This window comes from Medicago truncatula, chromosome 8, assembly GCF_003473485.1.
Source record: "Medicago truncatula cultivar Jemalong A17 chromosome 8, MtrunA17r5.0-ANR, whole genome shotgun sequence".
Taxonomy (NCBI): Eukaryota; Viridiplantae; Streptophyta; class Magnoliopsida; order Fabales; family Fabaceae; genus Medicago; species Medicago truncatula.
Window position 1 is genome coordinate 9033838 of NC_053049.1, and position 11203 is coordinate 9045040.

Here is an 11203-nt window from a genome sequence, read left to right on the forward strand (position 1 = left end):
TCAATGTATATGGAGTAAATCAGCAGTTGGGTTCTTAGAAATTGTAACAATATTCCTTCAAAAAAAAAAGAAATTGTAACAATATTCTTTCCAATTTATGAAATAACAAATTCTTTTTTTAAAATTAAAAAATGTTAATTAAAATTTAATTGTTCAATAAAAATACCTCTTTAGTACATTAGATATTAAATTAAATGAAAGTTCTATATTTCGCTTAGGTGTGGATTTGGTATGGGCGGGAGGGGTGACAACTCAGGATACCATTTTTTAGGAGCATCAAAATTATTTTTTTACTTAGTAGTTAATAATATATATATATATATATATATATATATCGCTTTAATTAATTTATTGAAAATATATATTTAGAGAACCTTGATTATGAATGATTCTTTTACAACAAAAAATGTGAAAAGAAATACATTTAAATAATTAAAAGGAAACAATTTTTTTATTTGCTCGGGGCACAAAATATCTTAGGATCGACTCTAATTTTGCTAAAATTGTCTTTTGTTGCATTGCTTCAAAACAAATATAAATCTTAAAATTGTGGCATTAAAATTGTATAAATGGAGAAGATCTCAACCGAGTTGAATTGATCCATGTGTTCAATAGAAGATATTAAATTGTCATTTTGTAAATTTGAGAAATAAGTGGATCAGCTACTAGAATTTTAGGGAATAAAATGTTCATATACCAATGGATATATTACTTACCTGTTTCTATCAAGAGAAAGTTATACAGATTGATATACTTCAAAATTACCAGGCACTAATGTTTAAAGTCTTGGTCTTGTCATTTTCTTAGACCTTTATAACCCTACACGAGTAATTGAAGTGACATAAAAATATGGTATATGAAAGAGACATAAAAGTATACTATGTTTCCTAAAAAAAAGTATGATATGTGATATGATAAAATATGACAAAGAAAACGTATATAAAGAACTTAATTGGACCATTTTGGTTTCACTTTTAAATAGCCAAAATTTATTTTGGAGAAGTTGAATTTATTTTGACAAATATGGATGTTCTCGACTAGAATTAATTTTGCTTTCAAAATTAATTCGAAGTTAAAACTATATTTTGTAGCTTTACGTTTCTACAATGAATTTAAGTTTTAAACACTATTTAACTTATATTTTTAAAAACAAAATCAATTTTATAAAATCAATTTACATCATCACAGAATAAAACAACTACTAAGTGTATATTTAGTATGCTCAGGAGCTAGCCAAAATCATGGTGGTTCGTGAGTTTATATCAAACTCCGTGAGAATTCAAACAAACACTTAGTAAAATATCAATTCTAGATGTGTAAAATTTATTTTTACATGTTTTGTTGTTATTGACTCAAAATTTAAAGTTTGGAGAGCACAAAATCATTGCTCGATTTCACAAAATCGGACGATTTTGGGCATGTTTTGGAGTTGTTGGCTTTACAAAAATCGGGGTCCGATTTTGGATAAGGTTCAGTGGTTCCTACAGTTTACGAAGGAAAATCGGGGCACAGTTTGTGATTTTTGGGGCACGATTTTCTCGGGTACTGGACACTATTTAAGGCTTCGTTCTTCATGTTTTGTGTGTGATTTAGGGAGAGAAACTTGGAAATACAAATAAGGTAACTTTAGGATTGAGTGTTTTTGTAGTGAGATTCTCTTGGGTTGGAAAACATTATAATCACCTTGGGTAGTGAGATTTCACCATTGGAAGGATCAAAAAGCTTCATTTGGGCATTATTTGGGAGTTTGGATGGGAGGGGAATGAAAGAATTTGGGGGGAGAAAAATATAGAGGAAAATTGAGAAATCTTTCACATTTTTTGAAAGAATATTTTTTTAGATAGTGATAAGTTAGTGCTTATGATTAATATATTTTTAACTTTAAGAATATTATAACAACAAATATTAAATTGAAAGAATTCATATAAACCCGCCTAAACCCCCAAAAACCCTCCTCCAATACAATTTTTTTTAGTTTCCTCAAATGAGGAGGATTTTGTATTTTGAAGAAAAATAAGCCCTCCAAAGTCCCTCCTTCCAATGTTCTATATTTATTCCATTTGCTCCTTCCTTTTTTTTTTTTTTTTTTTTTTCTTTCCAAGCCTTTCCTTTCATTCCCTTCCCCTCCAAACTTGCAAACAAAGTCTTAATGTTTTCTCTTAGGATTCATTGAGAGTGTGAGTGACTTGAAAAATGGGTAGAAATTAGATTTTGTTCTTTGTGCGCTTTTAAGCTAATTTCTTGTAACCACTTTGTATCACTTTCATCTTAGTGGATTAGAGAGCTGCTCTCTCCTCCAGAGTAGGTCATATTGGACTGAACAGAGTAAATAATATTGGTGTGTTTGATTGCTTCTTTCATGACTTATCTTTATTGCTTTGATTATACTTGTGGTGTTATTCTACGCTAAGACTTATGTCTATTTTGTTGTTGTTTTTTGAGACTACTTTATCCATTGATTAGTACTTCCTTTACTCCACACATCATTGTTTCATTGATGTGATTTTGTTTGAATTCACATGTTTAGATTTCTTTACGCAGAATCATGGTTGCCTCTACAATTAATTCTTACATAAAAGTTTTTATATAATTTTTTACATTGAAATTAATGTTAATAACAATATATTTACAAAATTCATTCATTAAAAGTCAATTTTTGTAATCACAAAAATTAAGCGAAATGTATTTCTTGCATGTGAAAAAAGAGATCAACAATGTATTTACTTAAGGGAAATGCTAAGTGCCCCCACGACACTTATTAAGAAATAAAAAAAGAATCTTTTCTTTATTTTTTGTTGTGGTGTCCGAGGTTCAAACCCCAGACCTTGCATATATTATACATTATTTTTATCAACTGAGCTAAGTTCATGAAGACAATCTTTTCTTTATTTGAAGTTGTTTATTCTGCTTTTCTTAAAGTTGAAAATTTCAACTTTGTTTTTTCTTTCTATTTATAATTCCTTTACTTAACACTATTATTGCTTAAGAGAATGAACAAAGAATGACATGATCAGGTGTTTTCTTACCCTACTGCTTGGCCTGCAACAACCAAAAGAGGTAAAATAGAAAGTACTATAGAGCATTTAATGTGAAGATATGATAAACGTGACTTACATTCTAAAATCTTATCTTTAATTTTGTACAAGCTACCTATCCATATATATATTGGACTGTTATGCGGTTGCTTCTAGCAGGAACTTTAGCTTAGTTCGGTCATAAAATGTATTTTTGTGCAAAGTTCTGAGAATTGTGAAAAAAGTAGAGAGATTATTGCACCGTTACAGCTCACACATGATCTATATTCTATAGCTTTTCTTTTCTTCTTCACTGAAATTTATAATCATAGGTTTTGTGGAATTATTAGCTGTTTATGGGTCCCATCTTACTGAATACTAACCGTTATTAGAAAGTAGTACTATACACCCTCCGGTCACAAATATAAGCAAAAATTCACTTTTTAGATACATTCAATTAATGATGTATGTGACATATAATAAAGACCACATACATCATTAATTAAATGTATCTAAAAAGTGAATTTTTGCTTATATTAGTGACCGGAGGGTGTACATGAAGGAACCTCTATATCCTCAAACTCAAAATAGCAACTCACTTGGTATTAGGTAAAGTTTCCTTTAAAAAAAATAAATCAAATGTATCTAAAGGTCCTTTAAGTTTTTCATTTTTTCCAAAGTCGTCTCTTAAGTTTCAAAAGTTTCAAACAAATCATTTTAGTTTTTGAATTGTTTCAAACAAGTCCTATTGTAGATAACATAGTTGGTAATTGCTTCTTTGAACTCATCTTTGATACCAAATCTGACTCCTAACATCCACTTAAAATTAGTCATCTTTTTAGGCATGATAAATGGTGGATAATGCTCTTTGTTGCTATCATCTAAATCATCACCATCATCCTCTAAAATGATTTGTTTGAAACGATTCAAAAACTAAAATGACTTGTTTGGGACTTTTGAAACTTAAAAACTTGTTTGAGACTTTTGAAACTTAAAAGATTTGTTTGAGACTTTTGAAACTTAAAGGATGACTTTGAAAAAAACGAAAAAACTTAAAGGACCTTTAGATGCATTTGACCAAAAAAAATATTGGGTAAAGTCTAACTCAACTGATAGTATCGTTATTGTTAGGTTTAACACCGTTATGATTAAATTTTGGAATTTTACGGTTGTATATGTGAAACGGTGTATGTTATTTTGTCTAAAAACTAATAGTAACTTATTGGTATTATTATGTACAAGTAACATCTAACTTAACTGATAATATTGTTATTGTTAACTTTATAGTATCTCATATTTTTAAGGAAGGAAATTGTTGTGCTCATGAGTTAGCAAATATATTGGTTTATCCATTATCTCTTTTGTTTGGATGTACGACATTCCTCCTCAGGTTAGTTCATATTTCTCTAGAAAGAGGCTTGCTTATCTTGTTTTAGATTTATAAATGGTTGAAAAGTTTTGGCTTAGAAATATATATATTTTTTTAATATCTTCTTTTTACTTTATATATATAGGCGATGCTTTTGCATCATCAGTTTATTAAAAAAAATTGTTAAATTAAAGACCTTTATTTTGGTTAAAATTTGGAACTCTACAATTGTATATGTGAGAGGGTGCATGTTACTTGGTCTACAAACAAAATCTAAGACAAGTGTTGGCTTGTGTTCTAAATACACTTATTAATAAACTTCGTAAAAATTTAATCGTAAAAGTTGTACCCTCAATTTCTTAAAAATAATTACACGAAGTATGAAAATTAATCCAATAAAATAAAAAAAATACATATTTTAACTATGTAATTTGAGATTCTTAACTTCTTAATTTAAAAAAAAAAAATACATATTTTAACTATGTAAGAGATTCTTAACTTCTCAATTTTTGAGATTTTTATTATTTATGATCATGTAATATACGCAAATTTCAAGAGGTTAAATTTTTTTCATGATTAATTACACACATATTTAAGGCGTTATAAAATATAGGTTTACACAAAAAATTATAAATTTTCAAACAACTTAATTATGAATTTTTAAAGCGTCAAAACTCAAAACAAAACAACCAAAATCTCAACCTAAAATTAGAATTTTGAGTTGATTATTTGTAGAGACATTTATAAAAATACATACGAACCCCCTGAAGTTCAGGTAGCTCCGCCTATGCTCATGGAAGCACATTGTGGGGGAAAGGAAGTTATGTTCATGATTATGTTGTGGAGATAAGGATTGTTAGACCTTCAGATTATGAAGATGGATATGCTAAAGTTGATATTCTTAATGAACAAAACAATGAAGATTTTAATGCAGTTAAAGTATCACTTGGTGTGCTTGGTGTTATTTCACAGGTACGGTCTTTGATTTTTGTCTTTCTTTCTAGTTTTGGTATTTTGTTGAAATATGATAATTGATGCTTTTTGTTTGTATCTTTTGTTTGTTTCTCTTTTTTATGTGCATGAATCTGAATCCTCATTCCTCGTACAAGCTTTGATGAACTCTTATTTAGCTTTAACCAAATATGTCCTTGATTCAAATCGATAACCCAACTTTTTTTTTTCCTCCTGATTGATGTGTTGAGAATTGAATAACTTATCAAAATTAGTTCTTGACATTGCAGGCTTCAAATAATTAGTATTAGAATTTTGGTTATGTTAGGTCTAACTCAATTTTTACAAAAATTGTTTGTAAGGTGATATAACTATCTGCCAATTATATAAAAAAAAGAAAAAATTTAAAGCATATCTCATACAATTGAGACCATGCAACTCTTAACACCCACCATAGATGCCCAAAATCGAACACCAAGAACGTAACCATGAATGGTCCAGTAGTAGTGACTAGATGACGATAGTTTATGGCCGAGCATATTTTGAATAGTTTGATACTATTTTATAATTCAAATTTAGCCAAGTTCAATCCTTACATGATTTGTTTGTAAATTTTATAATCAATTTATTTCTGGAGAAGATAAATTGTGGTATGGTATTCTTTTTTTAATTTTGAACTAAATGTGTTTTCTTTGATGATTCTTTCATGTTTGCTATCATGTAAAAAGACATAATTATAATGGTTACTCTAAGTCTTGAACCCATCTTCAAACGATCCATCACTTTTTTTTGGAAAAAAGTGATTCAAATTTGGGAGATCAGGCAGTTGCATTTGGGCAAGAACATGAGTTTGCAGACATAACGTGGTACCCGAGTGAACACAAAGCTATATATCGAGTTGATGATCGTCTCCACGTAAATACATCAGGTGATGGTCAATACGATTTTATACCTTTTGCATTGGCATTGGAAAGAACTATAGGTCAGTAACTTGAAAATGATTTTTCAGTTTTTAAATAGGTACCTAAATCAAGAAAGTTTGTAACGAATTCAACAACCAAGTTCTTTCATTTTATGTTATTGTTACCGTTATAGAGGATTTACATATGACATCATGTGTTTGGGACTCAAGAATAAAAGGCGAATTTTTCCACCATACATCTAACATCATTTAGAATTAGCTTATCTAAAGTGAAATATTTTATAGTAGATATATACAAAAAAACTAGTTCAAATAGAGCCAGAAGGTCTTTGTGGAATTGACCAATATATTGGAATTATAATGCGTATAGACTTTGAATTCACGTATTACCGTAGCAAAGATCCAATGACTCCTAGGCTTTATGAAGACGTTTTTGAAGAGATTGAGCAAATAGGGATTTTTAAATATGGAGGGTTGCCTCATTGGGGGAAGAATAGGAATTTGGCATTTCGAAGGAGTTTTCAAGAAGTATAAAAATGTGGGGCAATTTTTGAAGGTTAATGAGAAATAGTACTTGGACGGATCAAATGCTTGGATTAAAAGGTGTGACAATATTGAAAAATGGGTGTGCATTAGAAGAAGGTTTGTGTATTTGCTCTCAAGATAGTCATTGCAATCCAAGTAAAGGTTTGTGTATTTGGGTGCATTTAGTTGGATCCATTGAAGTATTGGTCTATGATGGATCAATTTTTTCTACCATTGGATTAGATTATCCCTCAAAATCTTATCATGCTCCATCAACATTAAATCCAACTCAGCACTCTCTTCTTCCTTTGTCCATATCATTCATAGCTGAACTTTTGGCCATTGATTCATAAAGCATTGGTGAAGCTTCACTAACTAGCTTTCTTCTACTTTCAACAATTTTCTACTTCACACCAATTCTAATCTCTCTAAAAAAAAAAACAAACCCACTGAGCAAAATGAAAAGTCAGCTTCACCCAAGAAAGTAAATTTGTAATCAGTTATATGTAGAAGAATCTTGCTTCAATTGCATGTAAAATTCTGCATTAATTTTCCATCTTCCCCTATTAATAATTTTTAGGTTTTTTTATACCTCTATCTTTTTCTTGTTCACCAAAACTTTTTTTAATAAATAAAACATTTGTTTATTTCATTATTTTTTATCCATACAACATTGGACTTGATATCCTTTCAACAATTTCACAAGCTTACATAATCTTAGCTTATTCAAGAAATTAATGTTAAGAAGGATGATCGAAGAAGATATTAAAATTACTCTTAAAAAGAAATTATACAAAATGAGAAGAAAGGTTGCAGTTGTATTGCATAGTTGAAAGAGAGAGAGGAGAGAAAAAATGAAAGAGTTAAAGTTGGGGTTAAATTTGATATGAGTGGACCATGATAAATCATGTAGAAAATCTAATCTAACGGTGAAGAAAATTGGTCCATGATGAACCAATATTTTTTAAGGGTCCATTTTATACGGAACCTTGTTGGGCTTATGTGTGACTCGATTGGGGGTGCCAAAATTTGAAATATAGTCGCTTTTTTCTATGAAAAAAATAGGCATTTTATAAGGTTATTTATCAATAACCCTCTCAAAAAAATGTATCAATCAATAACTTAATAAGAATAATTTCTTCTGAACATTTATTTTTACATTGTAATATCTTCGGTTCTATTTGGCAACATATCTATAATTGGCTGAATTTGTCGTCGGTTACTCCCTTTGTTGTGGGAGAACATTTTATTCAGTTTACAGCTCTTGGTGGTCTTGCAAAGGCGAGTCAATCCATTTTACAGGTTCTTTGGTTTGCAACAATGTGGGAGATATGGAAAGAGAGAAACAATAGGCTCTTCAATAGTAAACATTGCTCAATTTTGCAGGTGGTTGATAAAATTAAGTCGCTTTCTTATTTCTGGTTGAAGGCGAAGTTTCCATCACTTCACGTTAACTATCATGGATGGTAGCTGTCACCCTTCACTATTTTGGACATTGGTTAATTTTGTCTGCTTTGTTTCTGTCGCCGTTTCAATTTGGTGACATTTGTAAATATTGTATAATCTCTGTTTCTCCTGGCATGTCTTATGGTAGGAAAGACTTTTGTGGTGGTAATATATTTCATTTTAACTTCTTAAAAAAATAAATAATAATTATAATTATAATTTCGTAAAATTATTATTCTCTTTCTTTTACTTATATTCATATGTTGAAATGAACTAAAGTGGTCGTGAATAATCTTCTTATATATTAAAGTTAACATTGAAGCATATTTTAGCCCTAATTTTAACCTAAACCTATTGCATAAATTTACTATTTTAACCCTGATGCTAAATTCCTTTGTTTAACCTTATTGAATTTTCCCGCTTCTCAATTTCCCGATACATCTTCTTATATATTAAAGTTAACACTGAAGCATATTTTAGCCCTAATTTTAACCTAAACCTATTGCATAAATTTACTATTTTAACCCTGATGCTAAATTCCTTTGTTTAACCTTATTGAATTTCCCCCCTTCTCAATTTCCCGATACATCTTCTGATATATCTTCTTATATATTAAAGTTAACACTGAAGCATATTTTAGCCCTAATTTTAACCTAAACCTATTGCATAAATTTACTATTTTAACCCTGATGCTAAATTCCTTTGTTTAACCTTATTGAATTTCCCCTTCTCAATTTTCCGATACATCTTCTTATATATCTTCCTATATATTAAAGTTAACACAGAAGCATATTTTAGCCCTAATTTTAACCTAAATCTATTGCATAAATTTACTATTTTAACCCTGATGCTAAATTCCTTTCTTTAACCTTATTGAATTTTCCCCCTTCTCAATTTCCCGATACATCTTCTTATATATCTTCTTATATATTAAAGTTAACACTGAAGCATATTTTAGCCCTAATTTTAACCTAAACCTATTGCATAAATTTACTATTTTAACCCTGATGCTAAATTCCTTTGTTTAACCTTATTGAATTTTCCCCCTTCTCAATTTCTCGATACATCTTCTTATCTTCTTATATATTAAAGTTAACACTGAAGCATAGCCCTAATTTTAACCTAAACCTATTGCATAAATTTACTATTTGAACCCTGATGCTGAATTCCTTTGTTTAACCTTATTAGAAACTCAAGAAATGAACTGATAGAAGTAGTCAAGGATTGTGTGTAGTGCTGTTAAATTTGAGAGTTTGTATGGCTAAAATATGTAGTTTATACCTTGAGAATAAGAAACAGAAAAATTGTACTTGATATAAATAAATTTAGTGAGGCTCAATCGTTTTTCTTTATCTTATGATCAATAATAGTCTTTTTTTTTTTAAATATCTTAGTAAGTATTTTGTTTGGTTGTAACTAAAGTATTTGTTTTGATTCAATTTATTATTATCATGTCATTGAACATGAGTGTATTTGTTTTGATTCAAATTATTATTATCATGTCATTGAACATGAGTTTTTATTATGTTGTTTATTGTTTATTCTTTACGTAATTTTCGCCTATAAATAATAATATTTGATTTTTCGACTTCTTTTATCATTTCATCATCTTATTCTATTCACGGAGATCTATAATAATGAGAGATAATATTATATAATGTAATGTTCATTTTTTTTAAATTGTTAACGAATGTTTTTCATCTCATAAAACCCGTGCGGCGCACGGGTTAGTAATCTAGTGGAGAGTATTTGTACACAGAATAGCAACGTTTCACCCACACAAAAAAAAAAAAAAAACACATATTAGCTGCGAGTTATTGACAAGAATATGATGTTAAAGTCCACCAAAAAATAAAATATAACAATATGAGAAAAATTTATATGTGAACAATAATATTCATAGCACACATAAACTTGCAAATATCACAATGTCTCCACTGACCTTATGTGTGGATTATGTGTTGGCTTCGACAATAAGTAATATATGTCTCAAGGTCATTTGTTTTAATCATTAATTTCAAAGACAGCACTAAGCAATATTAAAGCAATAGCAACATTATTCTTTTTGATAAGCATGCTAACACTATTTTATTTCCTTATTTTTAACCAACAAAACTCATCATTTCAAATAAATGAAACATCCCTGACCCATTAGTCACGTGTATCAACTATTATTACACACAAGAAGCAACCTTGCTCAATTAAAATGTAGGACTTATAATGTTTAAAATATATTATCTTGAATGACCATATTTCCAACATAGTGTATACAAATCATTGATGTCTTGGAGTCTGTTTAGGTTGATATACTTGAACTTATTTAATAGTAAGTAATTGTGAGATTGATTGAGAGAATTAGTAAAAATAGTGTATGACAAGTTTATAAGTATTTTCACTTTATTTTGATGAGTAGTCAATGATAACTTACAAAAATAGTTGATTTTAATTTATCTTTTATTGTAAAAATAACTTACTTAAGTTGGTTCCTCAAACATGATATATGGGTATTTATTTATTCCTTAACTATTTGATCTTTGGTTAGATCCTTGACCACAGTGTAGAAAAGATACATATTAAAAGATGTCAACCTCTGAAATGAATTTCAATTACTTCGGATAATAATTATTGCAATTGGGTGTAGAAATATTTTATAATTTAATTTAACAATAAAAAATATTAAATTGAACACAACATTTCCTTTTGTTACACCGCACTACAAAAATGCACTATTTAATAATAACCTTGATCTTGAGTTTATACTGAGGGTCCTGCTAACCGGTGCTTCCGGGGCACTGGTTAAGCATATCACAAAAGGGAATTATTACCATAAAAGAAAATTGTTTTTGACTTTATTATAAATTAATTGCACGATTTCAATGCATTAACTACTATATAATTTCCTTTTTCATATCCTTAACCAGTGCTCCGGGACACCGGTTAGCATTTCCCTTATACTAATTAATTAACATCAATTAA

The 11203-nt window shown here is 29.2% G+C and overlaps 1 pseudogene; it reads left to right on the forward strand.

Moving 5' to 3' along the window:
• The first annotated feature begins 5153 nt into the window (after positions 1–5153).
• LOC112417304 (probable truncated L-gulonolactone oxidase 7, mitochondrial) lies at positions 5154–7275 on the forward strand (annotated as a pseudogene).
• Positions 7276–11203: the final 3928 nt, after the last annotated feature.